Source organism: Drosophila takahashii, chromosome 3R, assembly GCF_030179915.1.
Source record: "Drosophila takahashii strain IR98-3 E-12201 chromosome 3R, DtakHiC1v2, whole genome shotgun sequence".
NCBI lineage: Eukaryota > Metazoa > Arthropoda > Insecta > Diptera > Drosophilidae > Drosophila > Drosophila takahashii.
Window position 1 is genome coordinate 19799203 of NC_091681.1, and position 22590 is coordinate 19821792.

Consider the following 22590-nt stretch of genomic DNA (forward strand, 5'->3'; position numbering starts at 1 on the left):
AGGGAGGCGAGCGAGATGTGCTCCCTGGCGAAAAACTATTCAATGTCAGTTTACATACTTAAATTAAAATTCTCGACATGCGAAGCAGAATCAAATAATGGAGGAGGGCAAAGGAATACCAGGGAACGGGAATAGGAATGGGGATCCCAGGGGCAGTTGCATCGTTGGCAAATGTCAACCCGGTCCGGTCCGCACTTGACAGTAAAATGGAGAACATTTAAACAGAGGCAAAGCAGCAAACTCCACCTTCGGTCTTCGGTTTTCGGTCTTTGGTCTCCTCTCATCCAGATCCAAGTGCTCAACACCAACTCTCCGCTGACCAGTGGCCTTTTGTCTGGGAATTATCCTCGGACTCGAGATTCGAGACTCGAGTGTCATGTTGCTCCATGCCGGTCTCCATTGTTCTCCGCTCGGCGAGTGCTTCACTTCTTTAGCACCGAATCCCTGAATCCCAGAAACTGCAACTCCAACTCCTGGCCAAAGCATCTCCCAGGTAGGCGACATATCATGTGTTACCAAAAAGGCACCGATGGCCCCGAAAATGTTTCGTTTTCTGACCAGCAGTAAATCCACAAGCTGCACTGAAAACTAAATATAGTAAATATATTTGTAATCAAGGCAAACAGAAAGATAAGTTAATATATGGGATAATATAATATAAAGCAGGATAGTTAATAATAAAATGCAAAATTGAGGGTTTTCAGAACAAAGTTTTAGTTTTTCTCTCAAATGGAATTTGAATAAAATAGTAAGCAAAAAAACTTTAATTAATTTATTTCAAATCCCAATTTTAAAGGCACATCAATTTTTTCCCAGTGCAGGGGAGCATTTAAAAAATACCTTTAGCCTTCTGGCTTCAGGTTCTGGGTTCTGGTTTTATTGCTGCGAGCCTTTGCATTTGGGAGCCGGCTCGAGTGTAATTAAAATAATGCCAAAGAGCAGACAAGTTGCCGGGGATAAATGGCAACATTTGATGGACTTCTTTGAGGCTATGGGAAAAGGCTAAAGATAAAGCGGCTGCCCCGGCGGAAGTTTGATTTATTATGCAAAAATATTTCGCAGCTTTAAGTTATGGCCCCCCCAAAAAGAAATCTTAGAAGAAGAACCCTTTTCAGTCGAAGAATTTTGCACATCAGTTCAGTGAAATGTGATTTATTTATATGAGCCAGGATTTTGCAAAAGGGATGGGTAAACGAAACGGATGGATGGAATGCCCGCAACGTTGGCGGCACAAATCACGTCATTGAGTTGTTTTCATCAAAAGGGCAGGCATGCAGAGGAGTTGCTCCGTCTCAGGCTCAGTCTCGGTTTCATTTTCATTCCCTCATTCATCCATTCATACAGTCAGGCAGTCGGTCACTCTGGCCTCCTTCACCGAGTATTTTTATCCCGAAAACTATCTTTGGGGCCTGACGACCGACAACCGACAACCGTCGACGTCTTGCAGCTTTGTATCTGCGTATATATCGCTGGCATACAATTTTTATTTATTACTCATTCAGCTGCAAAATTGTTCCTTAATTGCCCATATCAGCTGAGAAATGAAATTTATTACCTGGCGTGTGTATATCGCCAGTGTCCAGTCGTCTTCCTCCCCGAGAGTCTCTGCTCTCCCCAGTTGGCCGACTCTCCTGTCTGTTTGTATCTTGGCCTGTCTGCCGCATCATTATCAGGCTGAACACAAGTTGAAGTTGGAGTCCCTGGCAGGGGAAGAGGCTGAGGCATCGGTAGATATTCCCCCAGCTTCATCGACATCATTAGTTTTGTGCGCCGTGCCGACAACGTTTTGTATATTTACTTAATATTGCATTCGGTGGTGCTCTTGGCCGAAGAAGCCATGACCATTTATCTCAGAGTCCGAGGAGCAGCCTTCTGTGATTTCTGATTTCTTATGCCAATTTACTCGGGGACTGGTCGTTGAGGTTGCTCCACATTGTTGGATGAGCCAGCCATTCAGCCATCCGACCAACCAACCATCCTCATCATCCAACAACATCATCATCATCGTCATCTGTAGCCACCATAGATCAAAAGACAGTTTGCTTTAGTTTTCCCTCCTCGCCGTTGTATAATTTTATTTTATGTGCCTTTAGCCTTGACCAGGTCAAGTTGGTTGGGTTTTGGGGTCGTCTCCTGTGTTCCCTCTGTGTTTTATTCTTCTGACCGACCAATCAACCAACCGACCAACTGACTTGGCTGACTTTAAGTTATTTCCTCACTGGAGCTTTATTGATTTGTCCTCTTTGATCTTCTGCCTGAGCTGTGGCATGATTTCATTTTTATGAACTTGAGTTTGGATTGTCTTTTGCCCCTTTCCTTGGCTTTTACTTGGATTTTGCGTAGCGTGGCAAGTAATTGCCGCAATTCAATTTGCTCATTTTGCCTACGTGCTGTGTGGCTTTATTATTGTTGATTTTACTCGCCCATTACTCGGCGGAACTTTTGTAGGAAATTGGTCAGTCCGGCAGGCTGGTGTATCTGGTCTCGTCTGGTCTGGCTGCTCATTTACTTTCGATTATGTGCTGCCTCTGAATTGAAATTAATGGGCAAATATAAATCATGTTTGTGGGAATTATGTTTTTGGTCTCATATCTCCAAGAAATGCCATAAATAACACTGGAGATAACCGAAACTAATTTTCTAGAAATATAAAAAGTGTATTTTCTTGAAAATATTTAAGTTTTAAAAGGTGAAACCCTGAAGATGCTTTTAAATTTCACCCCTAACTGAAACTTAGTTTTATGTTTACCTAAACAAGGGTTAAGACCACCCCCCACATCGCAGCACAATCTTTGACAGATTTCCTGTAAATCTCCATTAGTCCTCCCTTTGGCCAATTAATTTTGGTAAAATCTTTAGCTGCTTGAGTGATTTTTCTTTCATTTACCCGCATTTTCTTCATCATCTGCATACATCTTGGGCCTGCATTTTCCAGGGGCTAGAATTAAACTTTTGTCATTGCACTAATTAAGACGGGAAAGCGGGAATTGTTATGGAGTTTTCCATCCCCCACGAGGAACAGCAACATCAAAGCAGCCAATTTTCCGAACTCCAACCCGAACCCCTCCTGGCGGAAAAAGGGGAAAATTTGCATAGCTTTCACCATTCAACTTAATCAAGCATTTAACACCAAAAAGTAAAACTGCGAAACCATTCATTGCTCATAAAAAATTAAAGTCTAATTGTGCGCGGCATGGAAAAGGGAAAATGAGGAAATTGGTGGAAAAGGGAATCCATGTCCAGAGCAACATTGTATTTTTTGTTTTGTTTTCCTTTCACACCGCCTGCCAACCGTTTGGACCCTAAACTGAATGGCAAGCGGGAAAAACCCTCTTCAAAAAACGAACGAAAGCAGGAGGAACACAGGAACAGGAACGGAAACTGAAATTCAGGAGCAACAGGAGTGGGCAACCGAACCGTTTGCTAACGTGCTGCGGCTGCGTGCTTTTTAATTAATTTAATTGCAATTTAATTACGCTTGCTATTTAATTAAACACATTGAACAAGCGAACGCGAACAAGTTGGCCGTTACGTTCGTTTCGTTTTCGACGTTTGCTCAAGCCCAATTGCATGTGAAGCTTTTGCTTTACTTTCTGTAAAGAGGGGGCGGATCCTTGGCCTTCTAAAAATTTGGTAATAGTTTTTTTGGGTGGCTTAATTAGAACCGACTGCACAAGTTTAATTGATTTGTTAGCCAGAAGAGGTTGATAAATGGTTTGCCTTTTGAATTTCAGAAGGGCAGTAAAATGGGGAAAGGATTTAAAATGTAAGAAAAATTAAAAAACTACATTGTTTTGATGTGAGGATATTGGTTCTACCTCTCACTAATTTATATGGTTGCACATGCCGCACGGCCATTTCGACACATAATTTAGTTTACCAAGTGTAATGGCTTTTTCCACACCATTTTCGAGTTACATTGTTGCATCCTGCTTTCAGCTGCTTGCTCCCCATAGGCCTGGATAATTTGCAGCTCCGTTGATAATTGACGATTAATTTAATAGAATGCCCAAGTTGGGAGTTGTGGCCACTACTCTTTACTATTATTTTTTGTTTTGCTTTCAACTTTCCTGGCTGCCCGTTGTCGGCATGCTCAATTGTGCGAAGTTATTTCGCATTCGCCGCAAAGTGGCACCAAAATGCTGTCGTCGCCTGTCGCCTGCCTGTCGTGGAGGCTGCTGTTTCCTCGGTTTGGTTAGTTCTAAACAACTTGCCACATGCTTCGAAGCTAGAGCTATGGAGCTGTGGATCCATGGACTTGGCCTTACTTGGAGTTTATCTCATATTTCACATGCCGCCGCAATTACTGCGGCTACTTACTGCCGCTGCTGCTCCGGCTGCCTTGCCTTTTGCTCCCAGGCCCCAAACAACTGCAGTGTCAACTGGCTGGAAAAAGAGTAGGAGCCGCCGTGTCCGCTGGCTTGAAATGTTTCATAAATACTTGAGCAACGCGGCAAACATTTTGCTTATAAATCAAAAAGTGACCACGGCGGTTTCTGCTTCTCTTTCTCCTTTTTTCTCTCTCTCTCTTTGGTAGCTCGTTGACAGGCGCTTATAAATCTTGTCGCGCACTTCGCGACCAGCTTCCCCAATGGACCCCGGTGGCCGGGACCAAAAAGCCCAGGCATCCACCGCCAGCGAGGACTGGAGGACTTGGACGTGTACTTGGCCTGGCCAGTTGGACAGTTGGCCAGTGCAGCCTACGCCAGGGCCACTTGTGCGTTTCATATAACCAATTACAGAAAACAGTAAGAGACAGCGCGAAGGCAGGGAAAGAGACAGCCGGCGTGGATGAGGGGTGGGGAGCGGACTCATCTTGTCCTTTATTCAATTTGTTTCCAAAGTCTTGTAGCCTTTTCTCATACCCTAGCCCAGAAGGTACTTAACTTTTAAAGGAATTTTACAAAATAAATAAAGTAAATGAAATCCTTTAAACAAACACCACAGCGTTGTTTAAATTAAGCTTTGGTCACACTGCGTATATAAGTGTGACCATAGAGTGCATACGATATGATCAAAATGCAACCATTTTTGCTACATTTCAGAGTAACTAATTTTATGTTTATCTTTTTCACTTACTGAGTATCTTAAAGCCACAATACTCATTACTCCCCAACATCATTCTCACTTGTTTTGCTTAAATTTATGTTTTTCCCGAGGAAATATACTCATTGGCAGCAACAGATCCGACAAAGCTGAAAAAAATGGGGGGAAATGCGATAGCTAAACAAATCGCATTCGAGTTGACATAACTCGCTGTCAATGTGTCGTCTGTATGTCTCATAGTTGCTGCTGCTAGAGCTGCTGATGTTGCTATTGCTACGCTATTGCCGATGTTGCTGCTGTTGTAGCAGCAATTACACATTTCACAATTGTGCCACGCTAATGATGGGAGTCCCACGTCCAAAGCGCCGTTGACAACTGCCTGTAGATTTTTGTGACATTGGCCAATTGTACAATTGCGTGGAGTGAAAGGCGGCCTAGGAGCACAGAGTACCGACTTCATTGCTCCGTCTCTGTCTCCTTTGGGTTTGGGATTGGGGTGATTGTGCTGTCCAGTTCATTGATATGCCCGTCGCTGCTAAATGTCAATTAATGTCATCAACTTAGTAGATGGCTTCTCCTCGGTCCTTTGCTTGTATTCCTCGTTTTTTTTTTTTTTAGTTTTTTTTTATTCCAGCCTTTGAACGTTTTCGCTTTTAATTGGGCGTTCGGCCAGAGAGCAGCCTAGATTTTTAGTGGGCGGGTTCTATGGGCAGATTTCACTGCTCTTGACTTCAACCGCTGAATGATTAACCAGCAAGTGAAAGTTGTTTGCCTGACACATTTACGGATTTACTGCCCAGCAAGGCAAGGCAAGGCAAGGAAAGGAGCTGCATTCAAAGGGATTCGTCCTCGTTCCTTTCTCCGTTTCTCCATCTTTATCCCCTGCTCTAGTTTCGGGCCTGTTTTTGAAGCTGGAGCTAATTAGAGCAGTTCCAGGCTGCATGCATAAATCAAACATTGCACAAGTGCAGCGGACGTCCAGGGGATGTTGTGATGGTTGCAGATGCTGCCTTGGATTGCAGTTTGTGTTTGCCGTAATTAACAAGCAGCTGCAGCGATTAGAAACGAGTTACCAAAAAAAATACTACGGAGGAATAATTGTCACATGCATAACGACTGTCGAATACCCGATGCATTATCATTTTTTCCTTTCGTAAGCAAGGGCCAAGTGTGAACATGCCATATAAAAAAGGGGTTCTGGTTTCCGAACGAATTAAGAAGTGTAGACATTCAAAATTAAATAATTAAAATTTTTAAGAATTGTATCCAATAGCTTATTGCATAATTTAAGAAAACTAATTAAAAATGGTTTTTTGAATCATAACCCTAATGTTTTTTTTTTCAAAAGTTATAAATTACAATAAACTGTTAAGAAAAACTTTCCCAAGAGGATATACCTTCATTATATATTAAGCATCTTTGATGCCTTTTCCATAACACCCAAAGCCAGGGTACGTATGCAAATTTCAGTGAATTGAAAAGTGTTGCAGCTAGATGGTAGATACCCAGCGACTACCTAGGCTTCTTCCCCCAAAAAAACCTGGTTGCAAATGTTGTGCAAATAGTCACAGAATTTGGTGCAAACGCAGCTCGAGGCTAAGCAGAGATGGGAGATTTCAGGGGTTTTATAGGAGTGTAGAAATCTCATCTCTGTTCGGCTCCTCAGCTCATGGATTTTTGGGTCGCTTTGGTTGGAGTTTTTGATTTTTGCCTTGGCCATGTTGTCATAATTCTCCCCATGCCGAGATGGATGTGTTGTTGGTTAGGCGGGTGGGGAAAAAGGTTTTCTCTGGGGTTAAGGATGGGGGATACGGTCGTTCACGTTGCGAGATGTTGTTTGGCTTACACTAAACGACATAAGCATAAATCTCACTTACCTACAACTTGATTTACTTACTTCTGTCTGTCTTTCTCCATCCACCTCTGCCCCCGTCTCTTTCTCCCTCTTTCTCGCTCTGTTTCGGTCTCTTTCTCTGTGCGACGTCATAACGAATGTGGCCCTGTCAACATTTCAACTTTGCGCCATTTATGTTGGTCAGCCGCCTGCAGTTTTCTGCTGAGCTTTGAGCTCCAAGTCGTGGACATTGGGTGTGTGTTTTTCAGTGTGTGGGAGTGGATGCTTCACGTTTATTTTTGCATGTGCAGACATTGCCCTCTGTCTCTGCTCGTAGGCGTAGCATTTTCCCTTCCTATCTCTGGTCCCCAGTCTGAAATACACAGGGAAATAATGCGAAAATTACTCATCATCGAACAGTGTGACCTTGCTACTGAAATAACAGGATTTTAAAATAAGATATTTTGAAGATGAAGCCTTTTAAAGTAGTTTTCTAAAATTGAAACAAACATAACTTATGTCAGTCAAAATTTAGTCAGTGTATTAAGGAATTTTTATGGCCTTATTATGGCCTTTTTTCTCTCTGTGTTTCATGGGTTACTTCATAAATATATTTCCTGTTTTATGGTGGTCCACTCTCACTCCGATTCGTTACTTATGATTCATTTGGCAATTTGGGGTCGTCTGACATTTGATATAAATGTTGAACATTTTGTGCAGCCAGCCTCATAAGGATTTGCATAATGATGATGATGGCGATGATCATTGGGGGCCAGCTAGACTAAATAGGTTGGGGGTTGTCACGGTCCACCAGCATGGGTTAAGCCGTCAGCTTCTTTCACATGACACGCCGGGGCCATAAATTTGCAATTCCCCCGAATCGGTTGGCGGCTAATCCCTGGGCTCTAAAACACAACCAGCCACAGCCACACCTCACTAAATACATTTCCATTTGGCGGCCACCTGCACCATTTTATCACCTCGGAAAAGGCTTGTACGCAAAAACCAATTTGGAGCACCCACACAAAGGAGGAAATTTAGTTGTTAAACTCAAACAATTTCAACAATATTTCTGCACATAAATTGCCGCCATTGGAGGGACACTCAACCCCTCGCGGCCCTCCTTCGGTTGACATTGTTGCACCATGCAGTTGCATCCGTTGCAGTTGTTGCGGTGGCTGCTCCCCTTTTTCTCCTTCTTTCTTTGGCTTTTTTTGGTCAGTCAACGACTTCGCCTGGGGGTCATAAATTTCCACTTGGCGAAGGAGGGAGCACCGACGACATTTTGGCATTTTCCCTGCATGTTACTTCAAGTGAATTATGTTTGGCAGACGCAACTGCAACTGCAACAGCAACTGCAGCAACAATGAGTTCCCATTTATTTATTTGCATTTAACTTTGGCTTAATTACTTTTCCCGTAATCGGAGGGAGAACATTGATCAGATGCTCCCTTTTAGGAGTGTAGTGTGACCATGCACCTTAAAAAAAGGGTTTTAAGAAAAAATTGATTTGAAGTCAAATTAAATAAAAGTTTAAATACTTTCTGTACTATTAAGGCACTTAAGTTGTACAACTCATAAGGCAGCATCGCGTTTCGCCATTTCCTAAGCCCTAATTATTGACCAGACGTAACCCTTTTGCTCCTCCAGCGGCAGCTGCTTAAATCCAATCCTTTGCCAGCCTCTTGATTTGCTCGATAATATTACATTTTCATTAGCCTGTCCGGTTGCCTGCTGGCTGCTTAATTAATTTTAGTTGATTGTACGACGCGTGGCATCTGCGGAGTGTCCAATAACCAGCCGAATTTCGAGCGCCAGCCGGGAGTCTTATCTCCTGACGTCTTTCGCCCCTGACTCGCCGTCTGGCGATTCGATTCGATTCGCTTCGCTTTGAAGCTCAGGATGAAGCTCGCTCATCAACGGGTTTTCGCAAGCATATCAGTTTTCATAATTGGCACTGCCCAGAGTTGCCGGCGGTATTTGTTGTTTTTGTTGCTGTGTTGCTGCGCAAACATTTCATGTTCAAGCTTCCCACTCAAGTGGACATTTGAGCCTCCTTTTCGGCCAGGTCTCTCATCTGAGCTCACCGGAGACCCGGCTTCAGTTCTGGTCCATTGCCAAGGCAATGTTTATGTTGTTGCGTTGTATCTCTGCTGATATGTGCAGCATCATCACCTCATTTAGATATGCGATATGCAAACGCTTTGGCTACGCTTTACGACTGCCGTAGCGAAAGATGCATTGAGAGAAAATATCATTAAATTAGGAATTTCACTTAAAAGATTTTATAAAATTAAATAGGAACACAAAAAAATTTAAAAACTAATTCAATGAATAGTGTGACCATGCCACTTAAAATATGGTATTTTAAGAAAATCTAAATTAAAAATCCTTAAAAATTTGTTTATTTTTAATAACAACAAATCTTTCCAAATATGATTACACCACTTGAAACTTTTTTTTTCTCTCTGCAACTGCATTCGGAGGGTCTTATTTTTCCATTTGCAACTCGGTTGTCGTTGAACTTGACCCTGAGGCTAAGCCAATGAAGAACATGCGCCTTAAATGCCTGAAACCGACTCGGACACGGACGCTTCCTTTGCAGTCTCCAGACTCCGGTTCCCAGTTCGTGTTCCTTGGTGCCAACGCATTGCACTCAATGAAATGAATTGGTTGACATTAGTAAGCAGACGAGTGTTGTTGCAGTTGCAGATGAAATTCTAAACGGGCTGAGGGACAGCCTCGGAGGCCATGACCACGAGGTGTGAGAAGTGGTTGTGGGTCTTAGCTGCCTTTAAATGGGGTATATATGTCGGATTGTTTAAGCGAAAATTGAGATGGAGTCGGATCGCTTAGGTTGCGAATGGTCATGCCGATAAGATACGGAAATTGAATTGGTTTTTGCAGTATGTGAGAATGAGAATGGGATTCATGGGAAGGTGCTACCACGAAATGCAGAAATTTATCAGAATAATGGAAAATAAACAGATCATTACGAAACATCTCGCGGATAAGACTACAGATTACTGAATTTTAGAAAACTGATAGGAAATTGTAATTACTATGAAAAATAAATTAACCCATATTCAACTTCTTCAGATTCTTTAATTGTCAATGATGCACCCACTTGCCAAGCAATTTATTTCTATTTAAATGGCTTGAAAATTCCTAACATTTTAAAATGTTTCTCATTTTAGATCGTTTAATATGCCATGACCGAGTTAAGTTCATCATAGCAATTAAGCGAGTATTTCATGAATATATTCAGTTCCATCTGTCATGGTCTATCAAAAGTGTTGTCACTTCACAGCTGTCTGAGCTGCTCAGGCCCAATTCATATCAATTTTCATATAGTCGACTGCAGCTCCATTTCCCAGATCCATTCCCACTGCGTCGCACATTCCCAAACACTCCACTCAGCGCCAACTAATTTCGCATGCCCTGCCATCACGAGTCGAGCAGAGCACTTCAATCCCCGTTTCCAGAGGCAAGACAAAATGCATAATAATTTCTGCCTCAGTCCCTTTTTTTCCTGGATTCCACCCATCCTGCGCTCTGACTCCCGACTCCCATCCATAAAACACCCAACAGACTGAGACGGGACTCAACCCAATTCCATAAAGCGAAAATCTCAATGGCTGTTTGTGGGGGGGAGGCATCCATATCCATATGCTAAAGCGAATTCGCCGTGGCGCACTTGTCTAAAATGACATAATTTACGGTGTAGCGCAGTGCCGCAGTTACGCCCACCCAACAGGGCGAGGAATTTTATAAATAATATTTCACTTGTACATATGAAAATTACCCAAGCTCTCTCGCACAGTTGTAAACATACAGTGAGCAAAAATGATTGTATAATTTAGGCTTCCTAAATGATATGAATAATGTTGGAAGGCCAATTAGAAATGTAATTTTTATTATCATTTTTTATTATTGCTATAATTTGGATTTTCTATGGTTTTCCCTTTTAATTATTGCCTTGAGATTTTTTCCCTTTTCCCACAGTGAAGGCCAGTGGTGCGCATGTATTCATAGGGCCTCGTGCAATTTCTTGACTCAGCTCTGATCTGTCTGTTGGTCTGTCGGCTTGCTCTTATTGCCAAATAAATTCGTGCAGCAGTGAAAATGAAATGTGTAAAATATGTGGCACGACTGTCTGAGCCGCAGGCAGCGGCCAACAGCCACTGGCGAAAAGGAGGAGGCCTTGTGCCCCAAACTTACGGCCCCAGCTCTCGGGGCAAAAGCCATTTTTATATGGTTTTCACTTTTTGTGTTGCTGTTCTGTTCGCTTGTTGATTGTAGTTGCAGATGTGTTGCCACACCGCAGCAACAGCAACAGCAGCAGCAGCAACACTGCCCTGCCCCAAACTCCAGACCCAGTTTCGGCTGCCGCTTCTCCGCCGCTCGGCCTTAATTAACTGCTTATGAATCTGCATATGCAGAGGCAGTCGTCCTCCCTTTGTGTGTAGGTGCTGCTGCTGCTGCTTGTTGCAAACTCAAAAAAGTTCAGAAAAACACCAGAGAGAAGTGGAGAAGAAACCAGAAAAAAAAGAGAAAACAGGATGCTCATTTAAATATTTAATGAAGTGCCTGTGTTGCTGCAAGAGATCTAGGCTGCAGCTAATCGTGCCAAGCTCCCACATGTAACAGTTTCTGTTCTTTTTTACACTTTAGTTTTCATTTTTCCTCTTCTCGATTTTGGTTTTGTATTTTTGTTTTTTGGTGGCCCAGCCAGCACCTCTTGACCCATTTCGAGGCTGTCTTTAATTAGAAATTAATTGCAACAAAATCCGGCGGAGCAAAGAAGAGATGTGTACAGAGGAAGAGGAAGGTAAGACTCAAGCGGCGCCTGGAGCGCCTTGAATTGATGGACATGAGCTTGTTGGAAGACTTGACTTGACACATGCCAAAACAGGCAACAAACTATGAGCCGGCTTTAGTTTTTTATTGGCATTGGTGTTGTGTACACAGAGCGAAAAACAATTCAAACAATTTCAAAAAACTATAATTGAAAGATTTCCAGCAACAACAACAAAATTAAATAATTTCGAATTGAGTTTTAAAGGCATTATCACACTATGATTTCGGTAAGAAATAACGATTGTTTGGTAACATTGAATAAGGTCTCTTTTTTCCTACGTGTACTTGCTTTGGTTTTTACTTATTTATTTTGGTTTGCATTACATGGACATGCCTTCAATTCAGTTGGCAACACCTTTCAGTCAAGTCATGGTCTGTCTGGGGTCTGAGGTCTGTGGTCTGGGTTTTGGTCCATTGTCTGGATGGCTTCTCTACAGTTTTCTCTCCGCACCGCCTACACATGGACCTGGGTGATTTTTGCTTAAATTTATATTTACTTTTGCCTGGCTGTTGGATGGACCTCATGTTGTTATCATGTGACATATGTGCATCAACGCCCCATGTTCGTTCGAGGCCTGTCAACGCGGCCAAGAAAGACACCCGTGGTGGTGATTGTATTGGTTGGTGGTGGTGCTAGTGCTCCTGCTCCTTGTGGAGTGGGTCCAAGATTTATGCTGACAACTCAGTGTTTGATTGGCAAATGGATGGGGTCGTGGCTTCGGGGGAGCCAGCGCGTCGTATGCGTAATTTGACAAGTCTTAAAGTTGCCAGTGATTTAATGCCAGAGAATACACACCCAATATATACTCTATACACACAGCAAAACTGCAGCCAGAGAAGTGGCAACTTCCGCATGCCGCTAATTGGCAGGAGCTGTGTGGCAAACGGCAAGCTGAGGGGCAGGAGCCACAGGGGGCATCCTTGGCTGGCAATTAACCCGCATTGCCCCAGTCGCCGGGTAGTTGAACTCCAACTTCCAAGTCAGGCTTTTGTTCTCTCCAATGCTCTGAGTGTGCTGTGCTGAGCTGTGCCGGTGCCTTCTTTCTTTTTTTCGGCAATAAACTAATGAGCGACAAAATGCAAAAGCCGCAGACTAGTGAGAAAGGAGGAAAAAGGGGTATGGGGTATTCACACTTGGCATGCAATGTAACACCGAAAGAAATATTGAAGGGAGCACTAAGGAAATTTAAAAAAATATAATAAACAAATAAAAAATAAAGCTTGCTCTTTTAAAGAATATTAATTTGGAATAAAATATATTGTTTTATTTTTTAGATGTGATAATTAGACGATTGTAGGCCTGTTTTTTTCGAGTGCAGCCTTGCCTGTTCTGGGCCTTAATTAGAAGGCAACTCCCAGCGCCCAAGTTGGCTTAGACGCTGACGATGACACCCAAACAACTTGCAACTATGCACTATTAACCCTTTGTGCCTCATGTGACTGTCTGTCTGTCTGGCAGCGAGTGTGTGTATTTGTGAGGCATGCGGGTGTCCTCGGCAAATCTCATTTAGCAATTTAGCCGCACACCCACTCGCACAGGCCTTGGTATTCTTGGTGATTCTGGCCCGGTTTTCTGGTTCTGACTATGGCCCTGTCCCTGCACCCATGGCTCCATGGATCCATGGATCCTTGGCTCACGTCCATCAGTCGTTTGCTCGTTTGCCTGCTCGCTCATTTAATTAACAGTCGCGCGCCACGCCATACTCATACTCCTCGGAAAAGAAAAAAATAAAGGAGGCTGGGTGGGTTCTTCTGGTTCTTCTCTGAACTCAAACTGAAGCTGAAACTGAACTGAAGCTGAATCTGAAGCTATATCTATAGCCAAAGTTGGAGCTCGGCTCAAGGCGTGCTGCTGCAATGATTCTTTTGGGTTCGGGCTCTCCCTTTGACGGCAGATGAGCAAGTTGCATGTTTTTTTAATTATGAATTATCGTTCCGCCCCAGAGGAGACGGCTGCTTGACTGACTGACTGACTGCCTGCCTGGCTCGCATGGAGCTTGTTGCATTTAAATGACATAATTATGGCGCATAAAGAAACTCCCACACAGAAGGCGGCGTTTCAAAGGTAAACTAACCACCCAGCAGCAGTCGCAGACAAAGGGAAATATATTCTCCCTCCCTCACCTCACCTCTCTGGGTAAATTAATATTTCCGAACTGGCGGCAGACAACTTGAAAAATTCCCGCACAACAAAATACGAGTGCCAAACAATGCAAAAAATAAAAAAAGAAGATTCTTTATTTTCTATTTATATTGTATAACAATTTTTATTTGCACTGGCGGAGCCACTTAACTGCCACGCCCCCAGCAGACTGCACTTGAGTATTTTATTTTTTTTCCCGAACAGAGATTCGCAAAATTTGGACAATTGAGAGCGTATTTGAGCGTTAAGGCGCATATTATGTGTGCAAATATATTGCAAGCAACAAAAATTTATTTCAATTCTATTTGATTTTCATGTATTTTCTGTGGGATTTTTCTTTCTTCCTCTTTTTTTTTTGTTACTGTACTTCAGAGTGAAGGCCACTTGTGAAAACCATTTTCATTATGAGTGGTGGGTAGCCACCAAATATAAAAAAGTGGAAGTGGAATAAAAATAAAATGTATAATAAAACTGCAAATAGAAGGAATAAAATTCCATATCGATTTGAGCACGCATACGGACACACACACGAATAAAAAACCGTCAATAGCCTAAACAAATAAAATGATGAGCGCCAATGAAGCGGATGCTAAAATGTTTGACTCTCCAGGGGAAAAAGGAATCCTACTGAAAAGGGAAAGGGATTTTGTCTGCGTGAATGTGTGTTGATTATCAAGTACAGTGGTTATTCTTTGGAGTAAACAAGGTGATAAACAATGTGGGATATTAGTAAATTAGTAAATTAAATTAGATTTTTATTATAAACTATATTTTCTTATAAATAGTTTTTGGCTTTTCCTTATTCCTCAGTATACAGTAGCTTATATCGTTGGCTTACTGTTTCCCAATTGGCAGAGATTGATTTCGATTTTCAAGTGCAATGAGGTTGATGAAGCACCAAGCTCCTGCTCGTTTATTGTATTGCATTTTAGTTCAATTTTAGTTGAAGTATTTAACTTGATTGAAATTCTGTTTGACTTTACCACCTAAACGAGAAACAAAGAGCAAAGGAAGGCAATGGTTAAAAAAAACGCTTTTATATAAAACCAATAGCGATGTCTAAATGAAGGAATTAAAAACTGAAAAAAAGGATATCAGACATATAGCGAATTCGAATTAACAATAAGCTTAATGAGAAACAATGTCAGGTGCAGCGCAACTAGCTCAGCTTAACTTTGTCTGAAAATAATTATTACGCATTTAAATGTATTAAAAAACTAAATTTTCCATTGCAATTAAAATGCTGTGAAACCTCAAAAGGAAAAAATACAATAAAGGGGACAACAATGGCATGCTTTCGCATAAAGGCTAATTAACTATCGATTGTTTTTGTTAGAGATTTTATTTTTTCACTATTCTTTGAGCGAAAATTATTACATGGCAATTATAAATGCCTGGCAATGGGTTTGCAATTAAGCATGCATGAAACCACAAATTTGCATTAAAATCGCACGTAGTATTAGCAACAGAATCGAAAATAGTTTTTATCTATAAGCATAAACGCACTTTTAAGCTGATTAATAAAAATGCGAAAATTGAACGCAGGCTTAATAATCCTTCGGCAGCTTGGTTAAATTACTAATTAAAAGGGGAAATTAATGTGGGGTTTGGAAGGGGGGTAACATAGGGAACGTGCCAATGCATAGCAAATGATTTTAGTTGCTACAGTTCCTCCATTTTATGGCATTATAATATGATAATTATATCAGTAATCTAGGCTCCGGCTTAACTAATAATTAATTTTATTGATCGACGGCAGCATTAATTGCCCAGCTTGCGATTCCAAGAACCCCAAGATAAATGGGCCGGTATTTGTGTAACCATTCATCAAGTTCGGGGTGCTTGACAAAAACTGAACAACTAATGAGCCTTAATGGCTATGGCTTCACCCGAAAACTAGGCAACACTTTGCTGAAAATTTTAATATCCCAACACGCAGCTGGGAAAAAGGCCTGGTGCGCGAGCCTGTTAAATTGTCTGCATCGTCAACACCTACGGCATTTGATTTATGACCCACGAAACCACAACCCCCTAAAAATTCCCCTCAAATCTGCTGCGAAAATAAATTCCCGGAGCTGCTACTATTCCTGCTCTATGTAGCACTTAATGGTAATGCATAAAAACGCACTTAAATAATCCCACGCAATTAATCCAGCATACTGGTTTCGTCTTATTATTTTCTTCCTTTTTTTTTTTGCTTTGTTTACTTAATTGGTAAACATTTTGTTACAATTTTACGAGCGCTAAGGTGAAGGCAGCAGCAAATCAACCATCAGTCGACACTCTGGTGCGCAGAAAACAGAAGTCGCTGCTGCATACTGGAGTTCGGTTAATGGAGCAACTTTTAACAGCGTTTACACACACCCATCAAGGCACACACGCACCCAATTTAATATGGCCCTTTTATTGTTGCCCGCTACTTGCCTTTGTTAATTAAAACACAAACACGTGCAGTACGCATAAAATATTCAGCAGGGAGTCCCCACCTTTTTGAGGCAAAGTCCCTATCTCTAGGCATAGCCCAAAAGCAAGTAGAATGGAGAATGATATCATGGCGTTTTCACTATATTTTTCATGGCCCACATAAAGATATAGGAATCGGTAACTGGGATTAGTTAGAAGTTGATTAAAAACAATTAAAATAAACAAAAATTAAATTATTAACACTATGTTACAATGTTTCTAGCACTAACACTGTGTTTTCAAATTATTTATTATTTATATAATAAATTCCAGCTAATAAAATTATAATTGTAATACTATGTTTAAAATATCGATTTTAAAATTCCATCAGATTATAGTCAAAAAACACACAATACTTTCAATGTAATCTCTCCCGTTTACTAAAATCCCTCCCATATATGTACCCAAAATAATTGTATGCACTCATACACTTTTCCCATAAATGCAATGCAAATTTAATCCTTTTAGCAAGTCGTTTTCATTACATTAACGAGACAAATAACATTTTGGTTTTATCAAAATATGAAAAAATATTTATTTTCAAAGAGCTACAAGGAGAAAAAAAATGCCTGGTTCGTGCTCCTTTGGCTGTTTCATTTTTTTATGCCTGTTTGTTTTAAGCGGCGAGAATATTTCAGTTATGCTTTTTTCACATGCCCCGGCAATCATATTCGTTTATCCGCATCCATATCCCTTTTCATGTTTGTTTGCTTGCTGTTATGTGCAAAACAATTTCATGTCCCGTTTGTGTGCCCTCTCTAGGTTTTTTTCGCTGCTTCTGGTTTGTTGGTTTTGCTGCAACATTTTGTGGCCCCCAAAAATGTGCGTGTTTGTGGGAAGGAGACAAGTTGTAAAAGGATAACGTGATTACTGAAATAATTTTATGGAAAATGCAAAAAGTCGCAAGAACATAAAATATTGTTTAGTGTCTTAAAGTGTTGAAACCCTTTTCAAGTGGATAATTTCTGGAGAAAAACAATTCTTATTCTCTTCAAACACATCTGTTTCATCTCGCCCAGTTTGTAATTCTTGGACCGCTTTCGAAGCCAAAAATATGTAAAATTCCGTGTTCGCCCACCGAAAAAAATGGGAACAAAAACATGAAATGGTTTCGTCATGATAGATGCAAAAAGCGTCGACATGCCAAAGGATAACCAACAAAATGTGTGAAGATGAGATGAGGTGGGTGGCCAAAAAAAGAAAGGAGAGATATGGTTATGCAAAAGAAGGGAAAACAAAAATCAAGTATACGCAGCGTCAGACAAATGCAAAGTGGCAGGCAGCAAAAAGCGAAAGGAGAATATTTGAATCCGGAGGCATCATGTGTGCGAAAATAAGCACGAAAATTCCTCAAACATAAATATGAATATGAATATTCTGCGCTCAGCTTTAAGAATCGCTATTTAATGTGCTGAAAATGTGAATTAAATTGAAATGGGTGCGACTGGCGGCATATATGTTGTACATCCACAGCAGTTCGTTTTTACGGAATATTCATGGTGGTCGAGGGGCTGTCACGTTGTCTGCGGTCGACACAACTGAAATTCACCTTGAACGGCCACAGAAATGATGTCCAGTGCAGTTGGGGCAGCTGCCGCAATCGACCGCAAAAGAGTTGGCAAAAATCTTGATGCAATTATTCATATAAAACGCAACACGCACGAACCGAGACCAACTGAAACGAACTGAAACAAGTCGAGATGCAAAAACTCAACGAGTTGAAGGTGTGTGCCCAGCGGCAACAGCTGCGACCCGATCCTCCGATCCTCACCGATCTTTTGAATCTGTCTCAACGCCACTGATCCTCCACTGACAGTTTTCCTGGGAACTTGGGTATGGGTACTCCGCACTCGGCACTCGGAACACACCGGCCCCAATGCGAAATTCATTTGTCATGCTTATAATTGTCTCACTCCGTTTCGTTCGCCGGCCAAATTGCAATTTTACGCAGCGAGCTCGGTGTATTTTTACTGCTTTTTTTTATTTTTGTAGTTTTATTCTCCTGCTGCCCTTGTTGTGCGTGGCCCGCAGATTGGCCAAGGCAGCAATTTTAATGAAAACGTTTTGGCCCAGCCCAGCACTGGAAAAAATCGAGCTTTAAAAGAAAATCTTTGTATTTACCGCAATTTAACCGAATTTTAACTCGAAAGAATGAAAATGCAAGGATATATAACTTAATCAGTAAAATCGATCATCAAAAGTCCATCAAAGGTTTTAATAATATTTATTGTCAAATATTTAATGAAAAATCCTACTAATTAAAATGTATAATTTAATGTTTTAAAGGGATAACGGTTCGTATCTCAAGCTAAGATGTTTATTAGAATCTGTTAAAATTGCCTTGTGTTTGTTAGAAGTGTGTTTAACATGTTCCACCAAATTTAAACAGTTTAATAATTTTCTAATTTCATTTTTCCTTTACAAAAGGCCTAGTTATTTGTGCCAGTGCCGCCTTCAGTTTAAGTCCGAGATCCTGGGCTGCCTTCACGTAGCCCTTGGTTTTGGCCGCCGCCTGTGTGTGGGGCCGCCTCGATTGCTGTCAGTAATTATGCTTAATTTTTGGCTGTTTGTTTGTATTCTTACTTTTTTTGTTTTTGTTCTTTATTTTCTTACTTGCGCGGGCATTTTCTCGGAGGCGCAGTGAAAGGGCATTCGTGGCAGTTGAAACATTTATTTCGGCTGGCCAGGAATTCGGCATCCATTCCATCCATCCGGGATGCCTTCTCATGGCTTTTGTCTGTATTAAGTTGTTTGGCAGCTGCTGCCGCTTTTGCTTCCGTTGGGATAAAAACGAGGATGAGAGGATGAGAACGAGGATGATGATGCCCGGTTCGGTTCGTTCGTTGTTTAAAATTGAATAATGCCCGCTCATTTGGTTTTATGACATTTCGATAATGATGATTGTGTGTTGGGCCTTTGTTCTGGGCTTAACTTTATAAGGCAAACAAATTGTTGTAATTTGGACGCAGCGCCAAGCGCTAAAAGACCGCAAAAGTCAGAGTCAGTTGGCCTAAAGTCTGTCGACATTGACGGGGTAATTCAATGCAGCAAAATCGTATAATTCCCAGACAGCGGCGATCAAAACGCAGAGCCAGAAAAAGAAAAAAAAGAAGTACAAAAAAAGCAGAGGAAAGAAAACAATCCGAGGCTGAAAATGAAATCGATCATGATTGAAATCGAGCAGAGCAGCTTCGTCTGCAACTTCGAGAGGGCGAGTGTTTTGTGAAACATCAACATTTTGACAGGCACACAAATCCTCTTGAAAATGAGATTTATAAAACACAGCGAGGCGGCGGCCGCAATAAAAACCCGGCGAAAAAGGCCAAAGTCATTGTCAGCCGAGTCGAGTCGAGCGTTGCGCTTGGCTGCGAAATCTCAAAGGCAAACAGAACAAAAAAAGGAGGATATATAGAAACAGTAGCGGTCAAAATAATAACAATTATGGAATTCGTATTTAAATTAAATTAAGTATTTAGGTTAATGACAATATCATTTTAAATTTGAATACATTCTATATTATTATAACCAAAGTTCATATAAAACATTATAATACTGCAAAAGAGTTGATTTAATAAAACCAATTGAAGAAATTTAACATTTGTCATATTTCAATTTAATACGGAGCAAGGTCTTATTTTCATTTATTATGTTTAATTACAAGTTTTTAATTGTTTGACAAATAATTTTTTTTGTATAGAAGAAAAGTAGGTAACTTAAATCCAAATATCCGAGAACCAATTCGTTGGCCTTAACTGTATAGATCTACCTTAAATCGGGGAGAGCTGGGGGCACAAGACCGATGCGGTTTAATGTGTAACATGTAGCCAGGTCGGACTGTCGACGGTGTGGACCTGCGGACTGTGTGTTGTTGCCAATGTTGCTGCCTCATGTTGTCGCGGTCTTCACTCAGGTCCCGACTCGACTCGACTCGAGCGTATTTATTTTCATTTCGAAGACATTGTAGTGTCATTTCAGCGACCGCAGCATGAAAAGCAAATAAAAGGCAACAACACTCCACACCGCATCACATTGCAACGCATCCCGTCCAATCCGATCCAATTCGATTCGATGCGATTCAATTCCAGTCCGAATCCGAATCAGAATCCGTGGAACAATCCCGGGCTTTGCTGCAGCTTTTAATTAAGCCAAAGAGCAACCAGTTGCTGGACGTCTTCGTCTTCGTCGTCGTCTTGGCCAACAGAAGAAAGAATGAAAAAAATGAAAAGAAAAGCAAAACACAAAAGAAGTAAAAAACCGAAGTAAAATAATTTATCTGCCGCCGCGCGTGTATCTGTATCTGTATATCTGTATCTGTAGCAATATGTATCTCTCGCCTGCCGATGTTGCATTTGCTTTGTTTGCTCAAGCCTCAGTTTTAGTATCGGTATCAGTCGCAGTCGCAGTCGGTCTCTGATGACGATGATGCTGCCCTCATCTGCTGTCCCGCTGAGCCAGCAACACCCCAGATCTGCGGAGCTCACTGTGCGTTCAGATACCCTTTATTAACGGATTTCTAGGGTATGTTGAACGAGAGATACCAAAAGATCCCAGTCTACTCACTTTTAAATGTAAAAATGCTATATAAATTGAATAGTCTTAATACATAGGATAGTAAGAGTTTAATAGACCATTTTTCTAAGGTTTATAATATCTTATACTATTTATTTTCATATCAAAAACATTAAAAGAATGGACAAATATTTTAACCTATTTTAGAAATTCTAGAATAATTAACATATTGCAAATCAATCCCAAAGGTTACTTTTTAAATATTTAAGATAGGATCTTTGTGTTTTAGTTCTAGAATAATTAACTAACAAGTCCCATTTTTTAGGGCTGTACAGGGTGTTGTATATTCGAGGGTTCTCTATCACCTCGTAGTCTTTTTTTGTGTTTTTTTTTTCGCAAACCCAATCCAAAGCTCTGAGCTCAGGCTCTGGCTCAGCCGCCCGGCAGCATCTCACGTTCATGCGTGGCCACATTTTTTGCAGCGCTGCCTGCGTTTTGTTCGTTTTTATGGCAATAATTGCAACTTGATGACTTAATTGCGGATGCAACTTGTTTTCCAGCTTCAACCTCAGCTCCGCGTATGCCTGGAAATTGAATTTTTCCACCTGGTCTGTCCCGTCTGGCTCTTTATTTATTTTCCTCCTGTTTTTTTTTTAAGCAGGATATGCTTTCATTACTATATAGATAGCTGGCAGATGGACGGAAAGGGGGCAGTGGGGCGCGGCTGCAATTTTCCCCATTGCATAAGCAAATAAAAATTCATTAATTTATGACTGCCAACGGGCAGAGCAAACCGAACTTCCAGTCCGTGCCCCGAACCCCTCAACTTCTCCTCGGGAGTTTGGAGTTTCGAGTTATTTTTATAATCGCAGCAACGTGACATTTATGCGAGTGTTCATGTAAATGATTATTACGTGCCGCAGACTGAACGAAACCAACCAACCGACGGCACCCCGCTGTCTCCACTATATATTTACCCCCGGAATCCCTGGAACCCCCGGCCAAGTTCCAAGTTCCCACTTCACAGAGTTGTTTGCCCAAGTAGATTTCATTTGATTTATTCGCCCCAACAGCACTATCTCCTTCTTCTCTTTTTTTTTTGTTTCTGTGAGGCTGTGGCAGCGCCAAAGTAATTTTATGTTTAATTAAAAAGAATTCTGCGTCATTTGCTTGGAGAGCAGACTTTGATGGACATTTTTGCTATTCACGTTGCCTTGCTGTCGATTGTTGTTTGTGTTTGTGTTGCTGTTGATATTTATGTTTAATTATAGTTAACATGTTTTGTGTCTGTTGTTGGGTTTGTAGTAGTTGTAGGCAGTGGAGGGTTAAATGGAGGCAAATGGGAATGTCTATGTCTGTGCACGACTTTGATGTTCGTTTTGTAATTACATTGCGTGGGCCATATTCAAATCGAGTTTGGGTTTCAGATGTGAGGAGCGATACAGTGCGTATCAGAGCTTTAAGACGGCTGTCTGTCAATCAGCTGCTGGGATGGACAGTTTAGTTATAGGCTGTTGATAAATGACGTTTTTCCTGTAATTGGTGCTATAAATTAATTTAAATATAAATATAAAATGCACTTAATTTCATTCCCTTTTCCAAATGTGTTTTTATTTATGGGGTTAAATTTATGGTGTAGTAAAAAACTCAGCGCTAAAATATAAATAAAATTATAAATTACCAACTATATCCACTTGATATAGATATATGTGCTTACAATTACCCCTTAAAAAAA

The 22590-nt window shown here is 41.1% G+C and overlaps 1 protein-coding gene and 1 long non-coding RNA gene across 9 annotated transcripts in view; one reads left to right on the forward strand and one right to left on the reverse strand.

The window, feature by feature from the left end:
- Window positions 1-22590, forward strand: part of LOC108064435 (Shal K[+] channel interacting protein) — a 166997-nt gene that overhangs the window by 45368 nt on the left and 99039 nt on the right. The gene's annotated exons all lie outside the window — the stretch shown is intronic.
- The window catches only part of LOC138913366 (uncharacterized), a 30466-nt gene continuing 14492 nt past the window's right edge, over window positions 6617-22590 (reverse strand). The window contains exon 3 of the long non-coding RNA XR_011419062.1: window positions 6617-7253. This is a non-coding gene — a long non-coding RNA (uncharacterized lncRNA). The remainder of the gene's footprint in view (window positions 7254-22590) is intronic.